The sequence below is a fragment of the Gorilla gorilla genome, chromosome 17, assembly GCF_029281585.2.
Source record: "Gorilla gorilla gorilla isolate KB3781 chromosome 17, NHGRI_mGorGor1-v2.1_pri, whole genome shotgun sequence".
In the NCBI taxonomy this organism is placed as follows: Eukaryota; Metazoa; Chordata; class Mammalia; order Primates; family Hominidae; genus Gorilla; species Gorilla gorilla.
The window spans coordinates 56,658,777-56,669,157 of NC_073241.2; the positions used below are offsets into that span (position 1 = coordinate 56,658,777).

Here is a 10,381-nt window from a genome sequence, read left to right on the forward strand (position 1 = left end):
AACATGCTATAAATGCAAGCTGGTGTCTTTGATGGAAGAAATGGTGAAAAGGTAAAAAGGATTGAGGAATGCCTTGCAGGACTCTGACAAAATAAGAAAGCCAGGAAGAATAAGTCCCCAAGGAGACAACAGGAATGAAAACAGATGTCCAGAGTTGTAGCTATAAAAATGCGACATAAAAGAAAAAAGAAAGTTCTTCCATAGCATGCATAATGGGTGGTAATTCCAGGCAGCATACTAAACATAAGCAGTGTCAAAACTCTGAAAAAAAAAATAAAGTGATTAGCTAGTGCTGGAAGGTGTAAATGTAATCTAAATGCCTTGTTCAGTAAAAGGTTAAGGGCAAAGTTATTCTCCAGTTAAATGGTAAGCCCTTTTGAGGGCAGGAACCATGACACATTGTATTAGTCCATTCTTGCACTGCTATATAGAAACATCTGAGACTGGGATTGGGTAATTTATAAAGAAAGAAGGTGTAATTGGCTCATGGTTCTGCAGGCTGTACAGGAAGCATGGCTGGGGAGGCCTCAGGAAACTTTCAATCATGGCAGAAAGGGAAGCAGGCACTTCTTACAGGGCTGAAGGAGGAGGAAGAGAGTAAAGGGAGAGGCGCTACACACTCTTAAACAACCAGATCTCATGAGAACTCACTCGCTATCACAGCAAGGGACAAATCCATCCCCATGATTCAGTCACCTCCTACCAGGCCCCTCCACCAACACTGGGGATTACAATTCTACATGAGATTTGGGTGGGGACACAGATTCAAACTATATCACACATATAAGTTTCTATCTTTTGAAGCTTGCACAATACCTAACACATTAGTGTCTGTTGAATTGACTAAACATACACAAACACATACAAACAGGAACTGGAAGGCATGGTAGATATCTTCGAAGGATATAATAGCTCTGCAGATCTCAGAGTGCTTAAAAGAAGCAAGAAATACAGAAATAGTTTGTCCTACCAGGAAGAACCAATCAGCAGTTACAAATAAAATGGAAAATCATGAACTACGGTGAGTAATACCTAATGTGAATGATAACAACCTCAAAAGTATGAAGTCAGTGGTTCCTTGGGAAGGACACAAACAAAGAGAGCCAGCAACTGAAAGCCCTTCTGAAGGCCTGGGGCCCAGAAGCAGAGAGCAAATATTAGAGGAAACAATGGCCAGTTTGTAGAGAGCAAGAAAAAAATGTATGGAAAGTATGAAGGAGAGAGAATTCACAAGAGAAACAGACTTCATAAGGGATTAATTAAACAACAAGTGAATTGCAAAGAGTATGCCAATTTTCTGCAACATAAATAACAGAGCAAATGAAACATTTGAAAACCTAGAAAATCAGCAGTGTCTTGAGGCACTAGCCTAGTCAGGCTGCCTAATGAACTGTTACTGACCATCAGTGTGGAACCCCAAATTTAAATTACCGGATCATAACTGACAGAGATATGGATGTAATTAGTTTTTGGAAAATAAAAAAACTATAATTCATAATATTTAGTTTCACTATATAAACTTTTATGTTCACCCACAGCTCAAGTTGTATTTAGATAACCCTATTTTGCCTAAATGCATAATATTGAAACTATAATAAGGCATCTCAGAGTAAACTGAATTGAGTAAACTCTGATTGCCTTGTTATAGGTCAGAGATGGGCCATGCCTCGCTGAATTTTCTGAACCTCTAGTCATTTGGCAGAGAGGAACAAGGGGTTACAGCCTTGGTATCCTGACATGAGGAGACATTCCAATGAATCCTATTAACCAGGAACTAATAGTTGGGGGAAGTGGTAATTTCTGGGTCTCTATTAAAGGGTATAGAGGTAGCTCACCAGGAGGCAAAAGCATGAGGTAGGATGGAGAGAACTTTTAAAATTCATCACTTTCTTTTGGTGTCATTTACTTTTCAGGAAAATTGGAATTGAGGCTATCTTCATAAGAAAGTTGGAATGCATTTCTAATGGATGGTTAATAGATTTTTTTAAGGTTATGAAATCATTTGAAAGGTTTGAATCTTCTCCCTGGAAGAATTCATAAAAACAAAAATGAGCAATTTTATGAAATTCTCCAAATCTTCTGAAGTTTATCCATGAAGTCATATAGATTCCATAGAAGTTGGGTTAAGAAGCCAGCCTCCAGTGACTTTCAAGTCTTTAGTTAAAAGCTAAGAGACTTGGAAAAGTAGAGAATTTATATTTTTGACTATGTTTTAAATTTAAAGTTGTGACTTCACAAGGTATGAGAACCTAATGATGTCAAAATTACAGTTTAATTTTTGAGTCCAGATAAAATTTTTATGACATTGAGACAAACTTTTTTTGAACCTTTACCTGATAGTTCTGAGGCTAATATAAACTAACTAAATAAAATAGATTGCCTCTCTAAAGGTTTAAGTTAAGAATTTTGTGTTATATCAAAAGACAGAATTGAGTCATTTAAAAATAAATTGGACAGAATAAACTGAAGATCATAGAAATGTTTTCTCTAGGAGTGAGAGTCTAGAATGAAGAACAGAACTAAGAAATAGTGAAGATGCTGACCTAAAGAACAATGGGAAAGAAATTAACTCAAAAAAATTCAATGCTCTGACAGACAGGAAGAAAGAGAAAGAGAAAGAGAGAGGGAGAGAGAGAGAGACACACACAGAGAGAGAGAGAGACAGAGAGAAAGAAAGAAAAACTCCTGCTTGCTTTGTTTTCCAGAGAAAGAGAAACTCCTGCTTGCTTTGTTTTCCAGACAGTTAATTTTCTATAACATATTAACAAATTGGAAGAAAAGAAAAACCATCAGAGGTATTAAAATTACCAGACAAGGCCTAAATCAAAGCAGGAAAAACTAAAAAGTCCTTTCACCCTTGACAAGTTTCAGATTCCCTTGAAATATGAGCTTTAGCCTCAGTGACAGTAATGGGAGTTATACGTGCACCTGGAGAAAGGAATCACCCAGTTATGACAGCTGCATAACTAAACACCATGAATCATGTTGGAAAAGTTCCTAGGAGCCAGATCCATGGCCAAAAGCCATGAAAACCCCCAAGGAACGAATGAATCCTGACTTTTTAGAGGGCTGACTGTTGGGAAATTGAGGGCCCATTAAAATCGTTTGAATGCCGCTTTTTCAGATGGTGAAACTCTGACATAGAAAGAGAGCCCGAGTAGTTTGTCCCCTACTCTGAATATAATTTCTAACAATGCCAAAGGAGGAAGTCTTACTTCAAACCATGGGCAAAGGACATAGCCTGCGGAGTAGAACAAAACAATTTTCTTAGCTCTTTGTAACATACCAACAAAACAGATAAAATTGAACTATCCTCACCATAAGCAGTTTCAAACCATTCTAACAGTAAGCAAAAACTAGTTGTTTGCCTAAATGCTAATGATGATTCTTCACTATCACAGTGGATTAAATTCTATGTAGTTTGGTGTTTTGATTTTAGTAAGGTAATATATTTCCCAGGATCGCTGGTGCAAAAACGATTAGTCCACTCATAATGGTGAAGAGTCAGGGCTGGCCTTGTGTGGGGGAAGTCATACATCTCATTTCAAACCCACTGGAGGGTCCCTTTGCTTAAACAGTGACCTACTTACCCTGCTCTCTGATGTTCAAAATGTCAAAAGTATATTCTTTTATTTTTTTTTGTTTATACCAAATAGACACTTTGTCTTAAAATGTAAATATCTCTTAAAGAGGGAATACTTCATGCTTTCTTAATCATTTGCAACTCACAAAGATATTATGTGCAATATCTTTTTTTTTGAAATTCTGTCTTCATAGATCTGATTCCTTACATTCTGTGGCAAGATAAAGAACCAGAGCTGGAGACAATGCAGGTGGCCAAACAGTGTGCTGTGGGGTCAGCCTAATACATATGCAGAGTAGGGAATGCCCATGAACCTGTTGGAAATTGGCGTGTTACTATGATTTTCAGTCTCTGCAATCATATTTTCCACAGGTACATATTTTTAGTCTTTTTTATGGCAGAGTCACCATTTTGGACATTCTTATGTATTAGATACAAGAGGGTTAGTGAAATGCATTCTTTTTTCTTGGTCTACAATAGTATATTTTAAAAATCTTTTGAGATTTATATTAAAAATAATTCATGTTGAAAAAAGTTGCTTTTTTTGTGGAAAAAAAATGCAGTTAGCACTGATGGCTAAACCAGCTGAAAGTGCATTATTAACTACATAGTAGAGAAAAATATTTTAATATATTTATTTTTTAAATGTGATTTATGCCTATAGTTGAGCACGGATATAAAATGTCCTTCAAATTCATTTCAAACAGTCTTTGAAAATGCACTATTTGTATCAGTCAGAACACTGGTGCACGTATTCATGCTGATCTACTATAATTTTTTTAGGATCCCCTTAATTTAAGGAAAATAGCTCCTTACAGACCAATGTAAAAGCGCAGCCTGAGATATCTCCCATTACTTGTTCTCCAGTCTACTATGTTCTATGAAGTTATAACACATTAAAGTTGCATAAAAAGACTTCTGAGACATCTGAAGATTTGAAAGAAAAAAGGCTCTAAAGGCCAACTGTGCCTACCGGTACAGAGATTTGAAAACTATGGCCGTCATGCCTATGCACCTCATACTCCAACAAGTGAGTAGTGCAAAGTTCACCAGAGGGCCACAGAAGCAGAAAACAACGGCTGTAAGTGCTTTCTTTGTACCTGGACTCCTGGACCTAGGGAACCCTAACAACTGTGTATTAGATCCAAAGGTAAAAAGGCCTCTGTAGGGAAACTGAGTAGAAACTGTACTGAAATGTACATATCATGATCATTGTATAAATGACCAGACCGAGACAATCAAAGTGAAATTGATAACATGAATGACCCTATAACCATTGAAGATTAAATTTAATATTAAAAAGCTCCTAAAAGGAATTTCCAGGCCCAGATGGCACTACTTGATAATTCTGCTAAACATTTAAAGAGGCATTAACATAAATTTTACACACTCTCTCCCAGAAATAGAAGAGGACTAAACACTTCCCAACTCATTTTATGAGGCTAGCATTTTGCTCATACTAAAATTAGACAATCAGGTAAAGATAGTTTTAAAAAAGTAATAAAGAAAAAAAAGAAAGATGGCTACAGATGAGTATCTCTCATGAATTTAGATTCTCAAGTAAATATTAGCAAATCAAATCCAGCAGTATGTAAAAATAATTATACACAAAGACCAAGTGGGATTTATTCTAGGTATGCAAAGCTGATTTAACATTAAAAAATCAATTAATCTAATCTACCATATCAACAGGCTAAAGAAAAAATCATAAATCATGTAATCATATCAACTGATGCAGAAAAAGCATTTGACAAAATCCAGCACTCATTCATGATAAAAGCTCTCAGAAAACTAGAAGAGAGGGAAACATTTTTAAGTGGAAAAAAGCCCTATACAAAAACCCTGCAGTGAACATCATACTTAATGGTGAAAGACTGAATGTTTTTTCCCTAAAATTAGGTAGGTAGAATAGAAGAATGTCTGCTCTCATCATTCTTATTCAAAGTATTGGAAGTTGTAGACAGCACAATAAGGAAAAAAAAGAGAAAAGAAAAGAAAAAGGCATCCGTATTGAGAAGGAAGAAACAAAACTGTTGTTATTTGCAGATGACATGATTGTCTATGTAGGAAATCCCAAGGAATCTACAAAATACCTCTTAGAACCAACGAGTTCATCAAAAGCAAAGGATAGATCATCCTAAAAAAAATTAATAGCATTTCTGTAAACTAACAATGAACATTTGGACATTTAAAATATAGTATGATTTGTAATTGCTCTAAAATAAAATATTTGATATAAGTCTAACAGAACATATACAAAATCTGAATTCCAAAAATTACAAAATGCTGATGAAAGAAATCAAATATCTAAATAAATAGAAACTCATACAAAGTTAATGGACTGAACAAATTAACATAGTATAGATGCCAACTGTCCCTAAGTTGATCTACAGGTTGAATGAAACACCTGTTAAAGTTCAAACCAGTGGTTTTTGGTACAACACAACAATCTTAGTCTAAAACTTATATATAAAGGCACTGGAGCTAGAATAGCTAAAATAATTTTGGAAAAAGAGAATAGAGTGGTAAATATAACTCTATGTGATGAAAAGGCTTATGTATAGCTACAGTAAAATCAACACCTATCATACACACATTGATCAACAGATCAGAAAAGAAAACTCAGAAATAGACCTATACCAATATGCTGAAGTTATTTTAGATTTTTGACAAAGGTGCAAAAGCAATTCAATGGGGGATAGTCTTTTTAACAAATGATGCTGGGGCTATTACAGACAGGCAAAAAGAAAATGAATTTTGACCTAAACCTCACTTCTTATACAAAAATTAACTCAAAATGATAACATACCAAATGTAAAACATAACATTATACTAATTTTAGAAAAAAAATAAGAAAATGTTTCAGGACTAAGCTAGTCAAAGAGTTCTTAAACTTGACACCAAAAGCATAATCCATAAAAGCAAAAACTGATAAATTGATAAAGTGAATCTCATCAAAATTAAAAACTTTTGCTCCACATAGACCCCGATAAGCAGATAAAAAGACAAGCTACAAACTGCGTGAAAATATTTGCAAGCCACCTATCTGACATAGGAATTGTATCTAGAATATGAAAAGAATTGTCAAAACCCAATAGTTAAAAAATCAGTTTTAGAACATTTTACCCACCCCAAAAGAAACTTAATACTCATTAACAATCATTCCCAATCCTACCCTCCTACTATTCTCTCCAGACCCAGGCAATGGCTAATCTAATTTCTGTCTTAATTGATTTACTCAAATGTAATCATACAATATGTGGCTGGCCTCTTTGACTTAGCATAGTATTTTCAAGGTTCATCCATGTTGCCACACGCATCAGTACTTCATTCCTTTTCATAGATGAATAGGATTACATTTTCTGGATATATCACATTTTGTTCATCCCCTTATCAATATGAATAATTGACTTGCTTCCATGTTTGGCCATTAAGAATAATGCTGCTCTGAACACTCACGTCCAAGCATTTGTATGGGAGTGTGTTTTCCATTCCCTTGGATATATATACATAGAAATGGAATTGCTGGGTCATGTGATAACTTCAGGTTTAACATTTTGAGACGTTGCAAAACTGTTTCTGAACTGGCTGCAAATTTACATTCTTACTAGCAATCGTACAAGAATTCCAATTTCTCTATATCCTGGTCAGCACTTGCTATTGTCTGTCTTTTTGATTATAGCCCTCCTAGGGGATGTGAAATGGTATCTCATTGTAATTTGGATTTGCATTTCCCTAGTGACTGAAAATGTTGAGCACTATTAGTGATACATATTTTATCATTTGTATATACTCTTTGAGAAATGTCTATTCAGATACTTTGCCCATTTTAAAATTAGGTTCGCATTTTATTATTATTATGAATGTTTAAAAGCTTTTTTACTGCAGATCAATTCCCCGTCCCCCCTTAAAAAGAAACAAAATGAACGTATACATAGGATGGGAACTCTGTTGGATCGTTCAATTCACCCAGCCCCTTGTTGACCATAGAGATGGGGGAACAGGCAGTAGGTTTTATTAGTCAGGCTATCATAGCAACCAGATGTTTTGATGGCAGCTTATTTGAGATCCACTGATGTTTTGAATATGCAATAGGAAAGCATGACTGTCATTTCTCACCTGCACATATCTGAACACATTCAGATGCCAAGGAAACTACAAAGAAACAAAAAAGTATATTCATTCCAAGATTCATTGATTGAGATTTTTAAGTGCCCCTTTTTTTCCCACAGAGGACCAGAGCAGTGATAACGTGCCAGGAGTGCTGTGTTTTCTGGCATGAGCTCCCATCCTCTGGTGGTCCTGAGACAGTAGATTGATCCTGGAGCCTTCTTGAAATGAGCAGGTGGTCCAGTTGGGTAGAATGTGTGTAGCCCAAATACTGGGGGTGGAGGTGGGGCAATGTTCACTATAGCTGGAGAGCCACTTGAGAGTAGGTGGAAGGAGTTGGCAGATGCATCTTCTGCTGCTGCAGGAGAAGGAGCTCCTAGCAGAGCTGGAATGAGCTCTAGCTGGATCCCAGAGTCTGTGGTTCTGTCCTTTTTTTCTTTTCCTTTGGCTGCTTGTGATCTTCCCCATTTTACCCTGAGCCTGCAGCCATTGACAGTCAATTTATTAAAGGACTTCTCAGTAGCCACTTCTGCAGCCTGCCCTGTGGAAAAGCAGCACACTGCTGGCCAGGCATGGTGGCTCATGCCTGTAATCCCAGCACTTTGGGAGGCTTAGGCGGGCAGATCACCTGAGGTCAGGAGTTCGAGACCAGCCTGACCAACATGGTGAAATCCCACCTCTACTAAAAATACAAAATTAGTTGGGCATGGTGGCACATGCCTGTAATCCCAGCTACTTGGGAGGCTGAGGCAGGAGAATTGCTTGAACCTGGGAGGCAGAGGTTGCAGTGAGCCAAGATCACACCACTGTACTCCAGCCTGGGCAACAAAGAATAAAACTCTGTCTCAAAAAATAAAATAAAATAAAATAAAAATAAAAATAATTAAATAAAAATAAAAGCACACTGCTGTCTCTGTACAGTGATCATCCAGCTCTCTCTACATAGGTAGCGATGATTTGTTAGCTTGGTGTCAGTAATGATACCCTCCAGACCATCAACATATAGTGTGGTGATAGCCTTATCCTCTGGTGGATCTAGATGAGGCATCATTAAAGCCTGCTTTAGAAGCTTCTATGCTCCAGCTCCAGGGTCATTGTTTCCATAATACTTGTCTTTAATATGCTTATCAGCAAGGGTATCATCTGGATCTGTAGGCCTCTCATGCCTATATGGACACGCCTCCTCTCTCATTCTCTCCTTTCATCCAGAAGGAGCAAATGTGGGCCTTTAGGTGATAGGATATGGTCTGGGCCAGATTGTTCAGCATGTCACTGCTAGATGTGACTTTCCCCAGCAGACCAACTGGCTGTGTTCCATCAGAGTTAGAAACCTCTCTTTCCATATTCTGAATGGAGTACTTTTGCTCACCTCCAACTTTGGCATGTAATCTTTTAAGGATAGACCTGCGTCATGAACCTGGATGGACAGGCCATACTCTGCCACTAAGAGGCAGGTCTGACAGAAATTAGTTAATTTGCTGCAGCTTTGGTACCCTTCAGTCTTCTTGAAGTGCATGTGAACCCCAGAGCATCAGCCAAACACTGAATGGTTTGGCACAGATTTTGCATTCCTTCCCACACTTTTCCTTGGTTATTTGGATATCTGGGTTTTCTGCAAGACATGCCTAGCACAGAATGGGGAAGTCTGCTTCTTCCCAGTTCTTCCTGCTGTAGGTGTGGAAACGCAGAGACGTCACCATATTGAGAGCATCTGGAGGCAGTGGTAGCTTTCGAGGTGGGAGAGAGGACCACTACACAAATCCCATCAGGCCCAGCCCTAAATTTCATGATTTTTCTGCAAGAATAGTAAAATGGATGACCTTGGAGTCCCATTTCTTCATAAGTGACTTTATGCAATATGAGATTAATTTCCCTGTTAACAATAGTTTCAAGACAGAAGTGAGTGCAGAGAGAAGGGGATGAAAGAAGAGATTTTCAGTTTATAAAGATCTGTATGCTTTGTCTTTTTTTTTTTTTTTTTAGTGCATGTACTTCTTTTATAAATGGAGATAGAAGAAAAATGATGGCAGATACTGTTTGGCAGCAAAGCAGCAGTGTTACCCTCATCACTATTTGCATTCAGATAGCGGGAACCTTGTCACTGTGACACTGTGTCTCCGTGATATGCTGCGTTTGTGACTAGTTGTGTCCAAAGTTTGATTTCTCACAGATCAGCAAGGGACTGGGATCCTGTCACAGCCTGTTCAAAGTTGCTATGATTATACTTGCCTTCCAGGAGCTGGGTGCACCCCACCCCTTCCCTCTGCCCTTCCTCTTCTCCTCTTATTTTGTTATTGAGTTGTAAGAGTTATTTATATATGCTGGATACCAGTCCATTATCATATATATGATTTGAAGCTAGACAGGATTTTAAGTATCAACAAGCATAATCTCCATCTTTCATAAATGTGTGCCGAGGATTAGAGACATTAAAAGAGAAATGATAGATCATTGATTTGGGGCAGAAACAGACTTGCATCCAGATGTTCCTACTATCAGGTGTGGGAGGATACTGCAAATGCAAAATAAATGAAGAAGTATATCTTCCAAGCTTCATACTTCTTCACTTCAGCTCAGCACTAAACTAAATGCTCTCATGAAGTAACAGAAGTGTTTAACTTCACTGAGCCCCATATTAGGAGTCACAAAAGAACTTCTCTGTGAACTTCATTTAACCTTTCTGACCAA

The 10,381-nt window shown here is 37.4% G+C and overlaps 1 pseudogene; it reads right to left on the minus strand.

Moving 5' to 3' along the window:
• Positions 1–7,774: 7,774 nt before the first annotated feature.
• On the minus strand, positions 7,775–9,393 carry LOC109023953 (pre-mRNA-splicing factor RBM22-like; annotated as a pseudogene).
• Between the last annotated feature and the right edge of the window lie 988 nt (positions 9,394–10,381).